The following is a 12,256-nucleotide window of genomic DNA, read 5'->3' as shown; positions in this document are numbered from 1 at the left end:
AATTCTGTTTGTTCGTGAATCTTTTTTGGACCATGAATGGAAAAGATCCTGCTGTCATATTATCATCCTCACTTTCCTAAATTCTCTGTGTTTTATTGTTTTAAGTTGCTTTTCCTGGGATTTAAGCTGGTTCAATTTTTTCACTTCATGGAGGCTCTGGTTAAAAAATGTGTTTCTGATGCTCAGTGTGTTGGCCTGAGACGGGCCCTCAGGGAGGACTTCCTCTCCTAAATTTGTCTCAGGCTTCAGTGCGCCAAACCCATTGCAGTCCAAGTTGTCAGAGCCCCAGATCTCTAGGCCAGGGCAGCGGGGTGTGGAGTGTTGTTAGCTCGTGCACTCAGAGCGGCCCTGGCTCATGGATAGACCCACAAAAAGTGCCTGAGGTCAAATATTGTACCCCCAAAGCCATGCTGAGAGTCATCGGTGTTAACTGGAAGGGGAGAAGTGGTCCTTCTTTGTCTGAGATCACATAGAGTCCCTGCTGTGAACAGGACAAGCATCTATTGCTTCCTTTTCAGTGCTCTTTGTTCATACAACTGGTTAAGCTTTCGACCTGGAGAGTCACAGCTAGTTGTGCACATATTTTTCTCTTCTGCTGGCTCATATTGACCCCCAGAGGGTAGGTTCCCTGTTTTAGGCCAATCCTCAGTTTCCAGGCTGGTGAAAGAGGATTAGTCAGAATTGAGAAATGGTTGTTGAGTGACTGAGTGAATGTATGATGGTTGATTTTATTGTCAACTAGACTGGGCTAAGGGATGCTCAGAGAGCGGGTGATACAGTGTTTCTGGATATGTCTGTGAGGGTGTTTCCAGAAGAGAAGCTTTAGAATCAGTAGACTGAGTAAAGAAGATTACTCTTACCTGTGCTGGCGGGCATCTTTTCAGTCTGCAGAGTTCAGTCCCCAGGGCATAGCCCCTGGAGAAGTGGATCTGGAAGGGCTAACAGCGATTACCCGTACAGGCTATGCAAAAACACATGGTGCATAATATCCTTCTTTTGTTTTGCTTTGACACAGAAAGACATTTATGTTGTGTCTATTTATCCATCATCCAACCTTCTATCTATACCTACCTATCATTTAAAAATAGCTTTATTAAGATACAATCACGTAAAATTACTCTAAAATTGATCCTTTTGTACCATGAACTTTTCCCCTTTCAAGTGTACAATCCAGTGATTTTTATTATATTTACAGTCTTTCTTGATTTTTTAGAATGTACATAATGAAGGTTTTTAAAGCCCTGTTACATGCCCCAAAGGGTGCAGGTGGGGTGGAGAAACAAATGAGGTGAGAGATACAGCCCCAAAGCAGTGGTTTTCAAAGATACAGCCCCAAAGCAAAAACTGAGCTAAAAGACCAGTTTTCACATTTCCAGTCCTTGGAGGACAGATATGGGGTCCCCGTGCACAAGATTAGTCCTAACTCAGGCCACGTGCATGTGAGTCCAGTGATGCCCAAACTGGTCTATACCCTGCTCGACCAGCGGGATCCACTGATCTCATGCTTGGATATCATGGTGATTTTGAATTGCTGCATTAAGTTCCTAAATGCTCATTCTCAACTTGTGGACCAGGAAGAACAGGTCTCAGGCTGGCACTGATCCATGAATCACATTTTAAGTAATACTGCCCTAGAGGAAACGTCTAGAGAATTGGTACCCGTGTAAGTTTTCTTCCTGCTTCTTTATTTCTCCCTTCCTTCCTCCTTCCCTCTCTCTAGCTCTCTCGCTCTCTTTCTTTTCCTCTCTTTGTTCCTTTCTTCCTACCTTCCTACCTTTCTTCTTTCTTCCTTTCTTTCTTTCTCTCTCACACAGATTCTTTTCTCCTAAGTCTTAGTCACCTCCTGGGTTCAGCCGTGGCCTCAGAACTTCCCCACAAAGCCACGTTGCCATTGGAAGGCAAGTCCTGAACACTGCTGACAGGCGGTTTGGAACTGGAGCTGGCAGGCAGCCACGATCTCCTTCGCTGTCCGCAGGGCCAGGCCCTCCTGCACAGCCCCACGTGATCTTAGCTCCAGCTTCCTCATTTCTGTGGCTACTCCTGGATTCTCAGACGCTCAGGAGTCTGGGGACCAGAGGATCAAATAGAGCTGGAAGCTTCCAGGCCCCTCAGGCAATATTTAAAGAGAGGTTAGTGGTTAGGTGAGGATAGTGACTGAATGCAAATTCGTGATAATAGCCGAGTACTGGGAAACCTTTATTGAGATGTAGCAGTCAGACCACATAGTTGTTAAGCAACCATAACCATGTCTTAAATAATCAGTTCAGCTGGTCTCTATTTAACATAATAGCTGCCTATTAAACATAAATTAAACACAGAGTTAAATGTCACTAGGACACAAAAACCCCAACATGACTGCCAAACCCAGAAGGGAGCCTCTGGCGGGAACGAGGTCCAGGAGCGGCCGCCTGGTCTAGGTTTGCTGGGATCTGCATGCAGCACCAGCCCCGTCCTGCTGCCCAGCGGTCGACGCTTGGGGAAGAATATTTCCCCAGGGCGGTGGGGGGGCATGGAGGACAGGCTATGCGGTACACTCCAGTCCCGATGATGTCTCATTGATCTTTTAGTTTCATAGACATTCCCGAAAGTGCCAGAAATACAGAAATGCCTCTAAGAAGCCCGGTGAGGCCTCTATGGCCTTGAAAATGCCAGAATGATTGTACCTTCTGCCCCTTCCCTCCACTCCCACTCCCCTGCCATAGACAGGCCCTTATGCCATGCTTGGATCACAGGGAGAGACTTCTGGCCCCCAAACTCCTTCCAAAACGTCCTCTACTCTGCCATCATTCCCTCCTTCTCTCCTTCCCTCCTTCCTTCCTTTCCTCCTTCCCTCTGTCCGTCCTTCCTTCCTTTCTTTCTTCCTTCTTTCCTCCTTCCTTCCCTCTCCCAGAAATACTTACTTTGCACCTAATGCGTGCTAAACACTGGTAGCAATTCAGTGGCAGCAAAAACAGACCCCGGGGCTTCTACTTTGGTGGGAGAAGCAGCCACTGATCAGCGTGCTTTTTCTAAGAGGCAATCTGACCTCAGACTCTTTCGATCTTCTCTCCCCTGACGACCGAGCCTCCAGGAACAAAAGCCCTGTTTATCTCTCCATTCTCATTTCTTGCATCTTCCTCCTTCCGCCCAACAGGCCAGCCAAATACGCCACTTAGTTATGTTTCTCAGGGTTCATAGAATGTACCTGGGATTACAGCTTAAAATGCATATTCCCAGGTCCCTCCCCAGATCGACAGAACTGGAAATATTTTTTGTTGTTGTTGGTTAAGCTGGAGAATCAGTCTTTTTTTTTTTTAATTGATTTTTAAAAAAACAATTCACATTCTTTTTAATTGAAGTATAGTCAATTTGTAATGTTGTATCAATTTCTGGTGTACAGCATAATGTTTCAGTCATACATACACATTCATATATTCCTTTTCATATTCTTTTTCATTATAGATTACTACAAGATATTGACTATAGTTCCTTGTGCTATACAGAAGAAACTTCATGTATATTTATTTGATATATAGTAGTTAGTATCTGCAAATCTTGAGCTCCCAATTTAACCCTTCCTACTCCTTTCCCCCTGGTAACCATAAGTTTGTTTCCTATGTCTTTGAGTCTATTTCTGTTTTGTAAATAAGTTCATTTGTGTCTTTTTTTCTTTTTTTGGATTCCACATATAAGCAATATTATATGGTATTTTCCTTTCTCTTTCTCAGCCTTTAATTTTTTATCAGGTTCCCCAGGGGACTTTGTTGCCTGCTAAGATCGGTAAATCACCCCAGGTTAGCTTTTCCCCAGTGTTTGCTGCTTCCAGACCTTTACTGCAAGCCTCCCTTTGCATGGATACACCCTCAGTCCTCTTGATCTGTCTGGGGACTCCCATCTGTCAAGGCTCAACTCAGCATCACAACCTCCGTGGCTTTTTCTGACCCCCCCCACCTGAGTTGGCGGCTCCCTCCTAGCGGCCCGCCTCTCTTTTTCCAGTGCACATGCCCATGGAGGTGGGTGGCAAGGGGGCCTTCCTCAGAGCACAGCTCTGTTGATAGAGCTGTGCCCTCCAGAACAGGTGTCTCCCCAGTTCGGCTCCTCTCCAGATCCCGTTCCCTAGGTGGCCCACTGCTAACTCTCCCCTGAGTGAGGCAAGCACTGCAGTGTACAGTGCCTCAGAGAAGAGATGCAGATCCTGGCCCCTCCACTCGCTAGCTCTGGGACCTGTGCACTTGACCTCTTGGAGCCTGTTTGCCCAAATATAAATGGGGATAATCCACCTGACTTGTAGGGTTGTCTCCGGGAATGAGGCATAAATGCAGGTACTGCATTCTCCAAACCAGTGCTTTCAGACTTGAAAGTGCCCACGAACCGCGTGGCCGTCTTCTTGAAACGCAGGTTCTGATTCAGCAGGCCTGGGTGGGGCCTGTGGTTCCACCCCTAGCTGGCTCCCAGGTCACCGAGTGCTGGGGCTTGGAGACCCCATTTTGTGTAGCAATGGCCCCAAAGGTGTGTAATTAGTAGTGTTATTGATAGTAAAACCAGTGGGCACATGAAAAAAGACAGTGCAGCTTTTCATTACAGCACAGCGAACTTCAGTTAGGGAAGGGAAACCCTGGCGGGGGAACCTGCTACTAGTTACCTGGGCGCGGCCCAGGGGCCAGAGAGTGGCTCCCGCTACCTGCCAGCAAGACAGCCTCGACGGGCTACTGCCTTGTCCTTCCCTGCCCCCTCCTCCACCCCTCCCCCCTCCCCTTCCTCCCCCGGATGGAGCCGGGAGGACCCCGGGGTGGGCCCCGGCCTTTCCTGCGGTGGCGCAGGGTGTCTGATGCTGAGCCTGGCCCTGCCCCGCCTCTCCTGGGAGCGCGCATGCGCAGAAACTTCATACTATGCCGCGCGTAAACGCTATAGGGTTTTTGGGGCGCTCTGCTGCCCATATATCTGCATTTTCTTACTGCCGCTCTTCATCCCGCTGCACTCTTGTCCCTGCCCCCTTCACACCACAGAAACGGCTCTTGCTGAGAGCATTAATTATCGTCTGTCACTGCAAACACTGGATATTTTGCTGTCCTCTTTCCTGACCTCACAGTGTCGAACAATGACGACCGCTCCCTCCTCCTTGAAACACTCTCTTCCTCTGACTATCCTGACGTAAGACTTTCCTGACTTCGGGATTGCGAGATTGCCCCTTTTCTGTTGGTGTTAAATGTTGCAGTTCCTTAAGAACTGAATCCTGGGCTTTCTCTCTGATTTTACCCTTGGGATGTCTCATTCACCCGAACTGTTAAGTCCGTAAGTCATGAAAATCTGTAAGTTACCCTCACGTACATGAGGATGCCCCAGTCAATGTCAACTCCACAGAACTTCTGAGCGATTGCCAGCCGCCTTCTTGTAGGTCTCTCAAAGGCACCTCAAATTCAGAGTGTCCAAACCCACACTTGTCATCTCCCTTCCTTCAATCTGCCAGTTTCCAGGTTTTCCCAAATCAGTGACTGACCCCAGGCCTGTAGGGGGAACACTTACATATCATCCTTAACACTCACCTTTCTGCCCACATCTTATCTTTTGATGTTACCTCCTAGAGTTTCTCTCAAAATCTGTCCACTTTGCTTCATCTCCATCATCACCACCTCTGTAGGGCTGTGACAGTTATTTTGGTTTTGAGTATCAGCTGATTCCTCTTCTCCTGGAGGAGATTAGCAAAGCCAAATATCCCACAAAGTTGAGGATAAGCAATGGATTTCATCTCTTTTCTGTAAGGATATTCTCATTCAATATGGCAGGAAACCATTCTCGGGGGATGGCATGGACTACTGATGCAGTATGGCTTGCACCTGTCAGTCCAGGCTTGGTTTTCTTTTGTGGACTGGGGTTGGAGTTCCTCTCTTGCTACCTGCCAGGAAACTCTTCCTAAGGGTCCAGACGTTGCTGTTTCATGTGGGCGACCTGACTGCTAAGGATAGGAGTGAGAAATTATATCCGTGTTTGTGACACAATCAGTTTTGCTTTCCATGTTTTAAGAGCGAATTCATTTGTTCTGTATAACAGACTGGACATATGTTTTCTTTGTTCATCCACTTACTCATTTGTCTGGGAAGATCTGTTTTGAGGAGTAATTTTTGCTTTACTGAGAAGGCAGGGTGATCCATAATGAGAAATTTTCCACCTTCACGCTTCTGCCGAGGACTGCAGAAGGGTGAAAATCGTGGTGATGAAGGATGACAGAGCCCGTCCTGGTCCTTGACTCTGACCTGAGCCTGAAGGGCTCCCCGGGAGCGGGGTGGTCAGAGCCCCCAACTCAACTTTGTGAGCTGAAACCCTGTTGATATGGTTGTTGCTTTTAGAATTTAGCACATGATCTTTGTCATAGATCTAGATCCAAGGCACAAGTTTTAGCTTTTAGTTTACTTTAATTCAGCTGGAAGTCAGGGTAGAGTCTTTACACAGACTACTTGGTTTCAAATTCTAGTTATGCCTTCTACGTATTAGCTGTGCATCCTTGCACACATCACTTACCCTTTCTGTGCTGTGGTTTCCTCAAGTGTAAATTGGGGATCATGATAATTACCTTGCTGTTAACGTCATGGGGATTAAACAGGATGGTGTGTGTTGTACAGCACTTAGCACAAGACCTTGTCCTTGGAGGCTATTTTTGTAATTTTTTTGTGGACATCACTCTCTATACTTTTTTTCCAGTTTGTTCTTTCTCATCATCTTTTTTTTTTCCCCCATCATCCTTTCTTGGCTTACTGTCTCCATCTGACTCAAACATGGGCTTTCCTGAGAGTTCTATCCTTAACCTTTTTTTTTTTATTATTACTCAACACATATTTTCGGGGGTGTGATTTAATTTAGTCTTGTGGTGTCAACTCTCCCTTCCTTGGTTATGACCCCCAGATCTGAGCCCTGATGCCCAGCGCCTTCACTGCAGAACTCAGACCACGTTGCCGAAGACCTGCTGGTTGCTTCCATGTGGACATTTCTTGGGCACTTTTAAGTCTGAGCTCACCTTTCTATCCCACTTTCTCTCCTTTTTTTGGGTGGGAGGAGGTAATTAGGCGTATTTATTTATTTAAATGGAGGTACTGGGGATACTGGGGATTGAACCCAGGACTTCGTACATGCTAGGCACGCACTCTACCACTGAGCTGTACGCTCCCCACCTCCTCTCTCCTTGACAACATCAGTTCAGCCTTCTTTTCCCTTGGTGTCTAGATTCTAGTTCCTTAACATCCTGGACATTGCCTTTGAACATGTGTCAGTCATTTCAGTCTCTCTTAATAATAACGATACTATTATTATGTGACTTCAATATAATTAAAAAAAAGTAAATCAGGTGATAACACTCTTATTCTTAAAACATAGCAATACCTTTTAAATGCAAAAGCTACTATATCCTTCTGGGCATAGAATATATCTGACAGCAACTGTGTGGGTTTTCCACACCGAGTATTTCCCCAACTCTTCGACACCAACTGGGTGTCCTGCAATTCAATTCAATTTGGACACTATCTACCCAGGGTTAGTGCAGACCCCATGAGGTTAAGGGCTCAGTCCCACAAGACTGACCCCCTGCCCCCATCAGATGCCAATCGGAAGTAGTGGGTCTCCAGGTTACTCACAACTTTCGTCCAGCTTGGCTACAAATGAGAAGTTCCCAAGATCCCCTCCTCAGGTCGATAATTTCTTAGAATCGTTCACAGAACTCAGGGAAACAGTTGACTTCAGTAGATTCCGGGTTCCATGCCCTCTCCAGGTGCTCTCCCAGCACTTTCGTGTTCTCAGCAACCTAGAAGCTCTCCAAATCTCCCTGGCTAGGTGTTACTGTTTTATTTCTGTTTTTGTTTATAATGAGGCCTCATTACATAGGCATGATTGATTAAATCATTGACCATTAGTGATCAACACAACCTCTAGCCCCTCTCTTCTCCTGGGAGGTCAGGGGTGGGGCTGAAAGTTCCTACTCTCTAATCACCCAGTTGGTTCCCCTGGCAACCAGCCCCCATCTTCCAGGAGTCACTTCATTAGCATAAACTCAAGCATGGTTGAAAGGGGCTTATTATGAATAACGAAAGATCCTTTTTCCCCATCACTTAGAAATTCTGAGGGTTTTAGGGGCTCTGTCCAAGAACGGGGATGAAATCCAAATATATAATACTTATCACAATATCACATCTTTCCTTTACATGTAAAATGAAATAAAAACTCTTCACTGTGGCCAACTGTGTGGTCTTCATTCTACGGTCTTCCACTGGCTGAGCATTGACAGGCTCTACTGTTGATCCATCCCAAGTGAAATAAGCACCAGGTGGAGAAATGACTCTTCTCTCCAAAGAATAATGCCTTTCCGCCAAAATCAGAGCTTCAAAATTGCTCACAACTTAGTACATGACAAGAAATCACTGGCAATCCAAAATCAAGGTTGATTTTGAAAATGGCAGAGGAGGTGATAAATAGAAAGAAGCATGGATGATGCCAGCTCGTCTCATACCTTGCTGTTTACACATTCAGAGAGTGAGGGGGATTCACAGAATTTCAGCTAATTGTCCTAATCCCTGACCTGAGAGTTGAAGGGTCTGAATTTCATCTTGGCTTTCCACTGAACAAGCCCCCTTTATCATGAGGGGGATTGGACTAGATCACTGGTCCGTCTAGGGGACATTTTGGAAATTTGTGGGGACATTTCTGATTGTCACAGAGATGGGTCAGGGTTCTACTGGCATTGGGTGGGTGGAGATCAGAGAGTGATGGTATCCTGCGCAGGACAAGGCATCCTGAGTCATGTCCCACCAACTTTTCTCTTCTCTGAGTAGGTAAAAAAAACTGGCTTGTAATCACCTGGGCCTTGACTCCAACTCTGCTCTAAATATACATTCAAACCATTGCTTCATGGTTTTAATATACCGTGAATTTTCTAGAAAGGCAAGTACCGTGTAAAGGGAAGAAAGCATGTGCTTTGTCTTATTTGTATCTCTGCAAAGCGTTGTTCACTATTTTGAAAATCACGCCACTGATGATAAGGTCATTCCGAGATTTTGAGGTGTCAATACAACACTCTCTAACTCTGCAGTTGTAGACACTGAATTCTTGGTGATTCTATACCGAGTGTTAATGTACTTATTTAGCTCATATTTCAAAATGTCAGCTAGATAGAATAAGCATGCATAGCATATCAAAACTAGATATAAGCATCTGATTTATTCATTATGTTTTCTATTCGTTCACAAGCATTTGAATGTTGAAATTCATTTTATTTTATTATAAACTGCTTTATTTCTCACTTATATTGTTTACATTGTAGGGTATTATATATATATTTTAAATTATGTACCTAGGTAGGTTATATATGTACAATTCCATTTAAGAATAGCAAAGGGGATATTGTAAAATATTTGCTATAAAAATGGGATCTTGGGTCAAATAAGATTATGATTCTTTGGACTGGAGAATTTTCAGTTCTAACATTTTAGGAAAATAAAATGACATCAAATAAAACAAAAAGGCCAGCCAGAACTCGGAACAAAAGGAATGAACATCTCACTAACCGAAGGGACTGAATATGCCCTTCACAGTGGCAAGTCTCCCTGACCCGCCCCATTCAAACAAATGCCAATTACATAGCTCTCCGTATCTTCGTCTCCGCTGGGAGTTGAGTCCACCCTCATAATCTTCCCTGGCAACTGTTGCTAGGAAGATGCTGCCTCTCTAGCTGACCTTCCAAAGACTTGAGATCACAGCTGGTTGTTTCCCAGCTGCTGATGAGATCAAATTTGCCCAGCCCGAGTGATGGAGAAACACACAAACAGAGCACAAACAGCCACAACATACAGAGGCTGCCAGGACTAGATAGAAGATGTATTTGCTTATTGTCTTCCATTCCTGGAGGTTTGGGAGGGAAAAAAGACCATTGCAGATCTCTGCATTGCACTTTCTTGTTATCACAGTGATGGAGGGTCTACTATGAGGGAACTTGCTATTTTGGACCCTTTCATTAAGCAGAGCTCGTGGTTGACAGGCAGGGAGTGGCCACGTTTCACTGCCTCAACTTCGGCTGCTCCATCCTTTTGATATAGCTGATAGTGATAATGATTCTGATGATGATGACAAGGGCTACCGTTCATTGATACTCGCTTTGTTCCTGGCACTGTCCTAAGTGCTTTTCATGAATTACCTTGTTTAATTTCCCATGGCAGCCCTATGAGGGAGATATCACAAACTCCCCTATTGTACTAATGAAGAAACTGAACAGAGATTAAATCTCTCATCCAGCCCCCCTTAGCCAGTGGTGTAGGATTTTATCTTGAGTCTGAGTGGTCCCCAAGATGGACTTGTAAGTCCTGTACTCATACTGACTTTGTGTGCTATGCTTTATTCACTGAATTTCATCATTTGCTTTTGGTCTGGCAGGTGCCAATGTATGTAGTAAGATTCATGCATGCATGCATCTATCCATCCATCTATCCATCCATTTTTCACCAGGTGTGACCCAAGCCTGTGCTTCCTGCCAGGCTCACCGGGAACTTGGGTCAGACCCACACCCTTCCCCAGGGAGCTGAGGGTCGGGTTCTGTGCAGAGCTGAGCTTTCACGGGAGGCTCATTTGCAGAAGCACACAGCCTCTTTTAACTTGTTGGGTCTATGTGGATGGAGCTCTGGGGAGAGTACCTGAGTGCACTCCACAGACCGCGGAGGGATGTTTGTCCACATAGGTGCTCATGGAACACTGGTTGATTGTTTCACCTTCCATCTTCAGCCAGGACGCTGGCAGGCTTAATGAAAGAGGCCACGATAGGAAGTTCCCTAGTAGCCCCTCCATCACTATGATAACAAGAAAGTGCAATGCGGAGATGTGTAATGGTCCTTTTTTCCTCCCAGACCTCCAGGAATGGAAGACAATAATTAAACATCTCCTTATCACTTCTATATCGCCCCGGCATCCTCTGTCAAGGGGTGGAACAAAAGTCACGCCAACAAAAGTCAGCAGCTAACGTAGCCCTCGTGCTGCTTGGGGTCAAGCATTGTACTTCGTCTTATTTAATCTGCAGAACAGCTTTGAGCGGGGCTCAGGTAGAAGATTGCTGTTCGAAAGGGTCGGACTGGCAGAAGCATCTCTGTCTTCCCTTTACTCTCTTCTTGGGATCAGCTAGGCCTATCAACTCGGGCCGCTGATTTTTTTCTTTTCTTCCTTCCTTCCTTCCTTCCTTCCTTCCTTTCTTCCTTCCTTCTTCCTTCCTTCCTTCCTCCTTCCTTCTTCCTTCCTTTCTCTCTCTCCCCCTTTCTTTCTTTCTTTCTTCCTTCCTTCCTTCCTCTCTTTCTTTCTTTCTTCTTTCTTTCTGTCTCTCTGCCTCCCTCCTTTCCTTCCTTCCTTTCTTTCCTATTGAGATATAATTCATGTACTGTAAAACTGCCCTTTCAATGGCTATAATTAAGTGATTTTAATATATTCCCAAAACTGTGTAACCATCACTACCATCTAAATCCAGGATATTTTTATCACCCCCAAAAGTAACCCCATACCCATTAGTCACTCTCCTTTCCCCCATCCCCACCTCCTGCCAACCACAAGTCTACTTTCTGTTTCTGTTCATTTGCCCATTCTTGGTATTTCACATACACGAATTACACAATATGTGACCTTTTGTGTGTCTGACTTCTTTCACAAGAATGTTTTGAGGTTCATCCACGTTGTAGCCTGTGTCAGGACTTCATTCTCTTTTCATTGCCAAATAATATTCCATCAGATGGATATGTATACCACTTTTTGTTTAGTTATTCATCAGTTGATAGACATTTGGGTTGTTTCTGCTTTTTGGCTGTTGTGAATTGTGCTGCTGTGAACATTTGTGAAAAGTTCTTGTGGGAACATATGGTTTCAATTCTCTTGGTTTTACACCTAAGAAAGAAATTGCTGGGTCATACGGTAACTCTATACTCAAGTTTTTGTGGTACTGCCAAACTGCCTTCCAAAGTGGCCACACCATTTTATATTCCCAACAGCAGTATGTGAGGCTTCCAAAGTTCCCACATTCTCTCCAATATTTTTTATTGTCTAAATTTTGATCATTGCCATCCTAATGGCTACAAAGTGATGTCTCATTGTGGTTTTTCCCATTTACCTAATGGCTAGTGATGTTGAACAACTTTTCATGTGCTTACTCCGGCTGCTGATTCTGACTTTCATTTGCTTCTGTTCAAGAGGGTTTGGGTCTGATAGGAGAGAAACAGAAAACTCAGGCGGATGTGGTGGAACCTCTGCCTGCAGACAGGGAGGTGTTGGA

Source organism: Vicugna pacos, chromosome 27 (assembly GCF_048564905.1).
Source record: "Vicugna pacos chromosome 27, VicPac4, whole genome shotgun sequence".
In the NCBI taxonomy this organism is placed as follows: domain Eukaryota; kingdom Metazoa; phylum Chordata; class Mammalia; order Artiodactyla; family Camelidae; genus Vicugna; species Vicugna pacos.
This window is presented reverse-complemented; position numbering follows the sequence as displayed.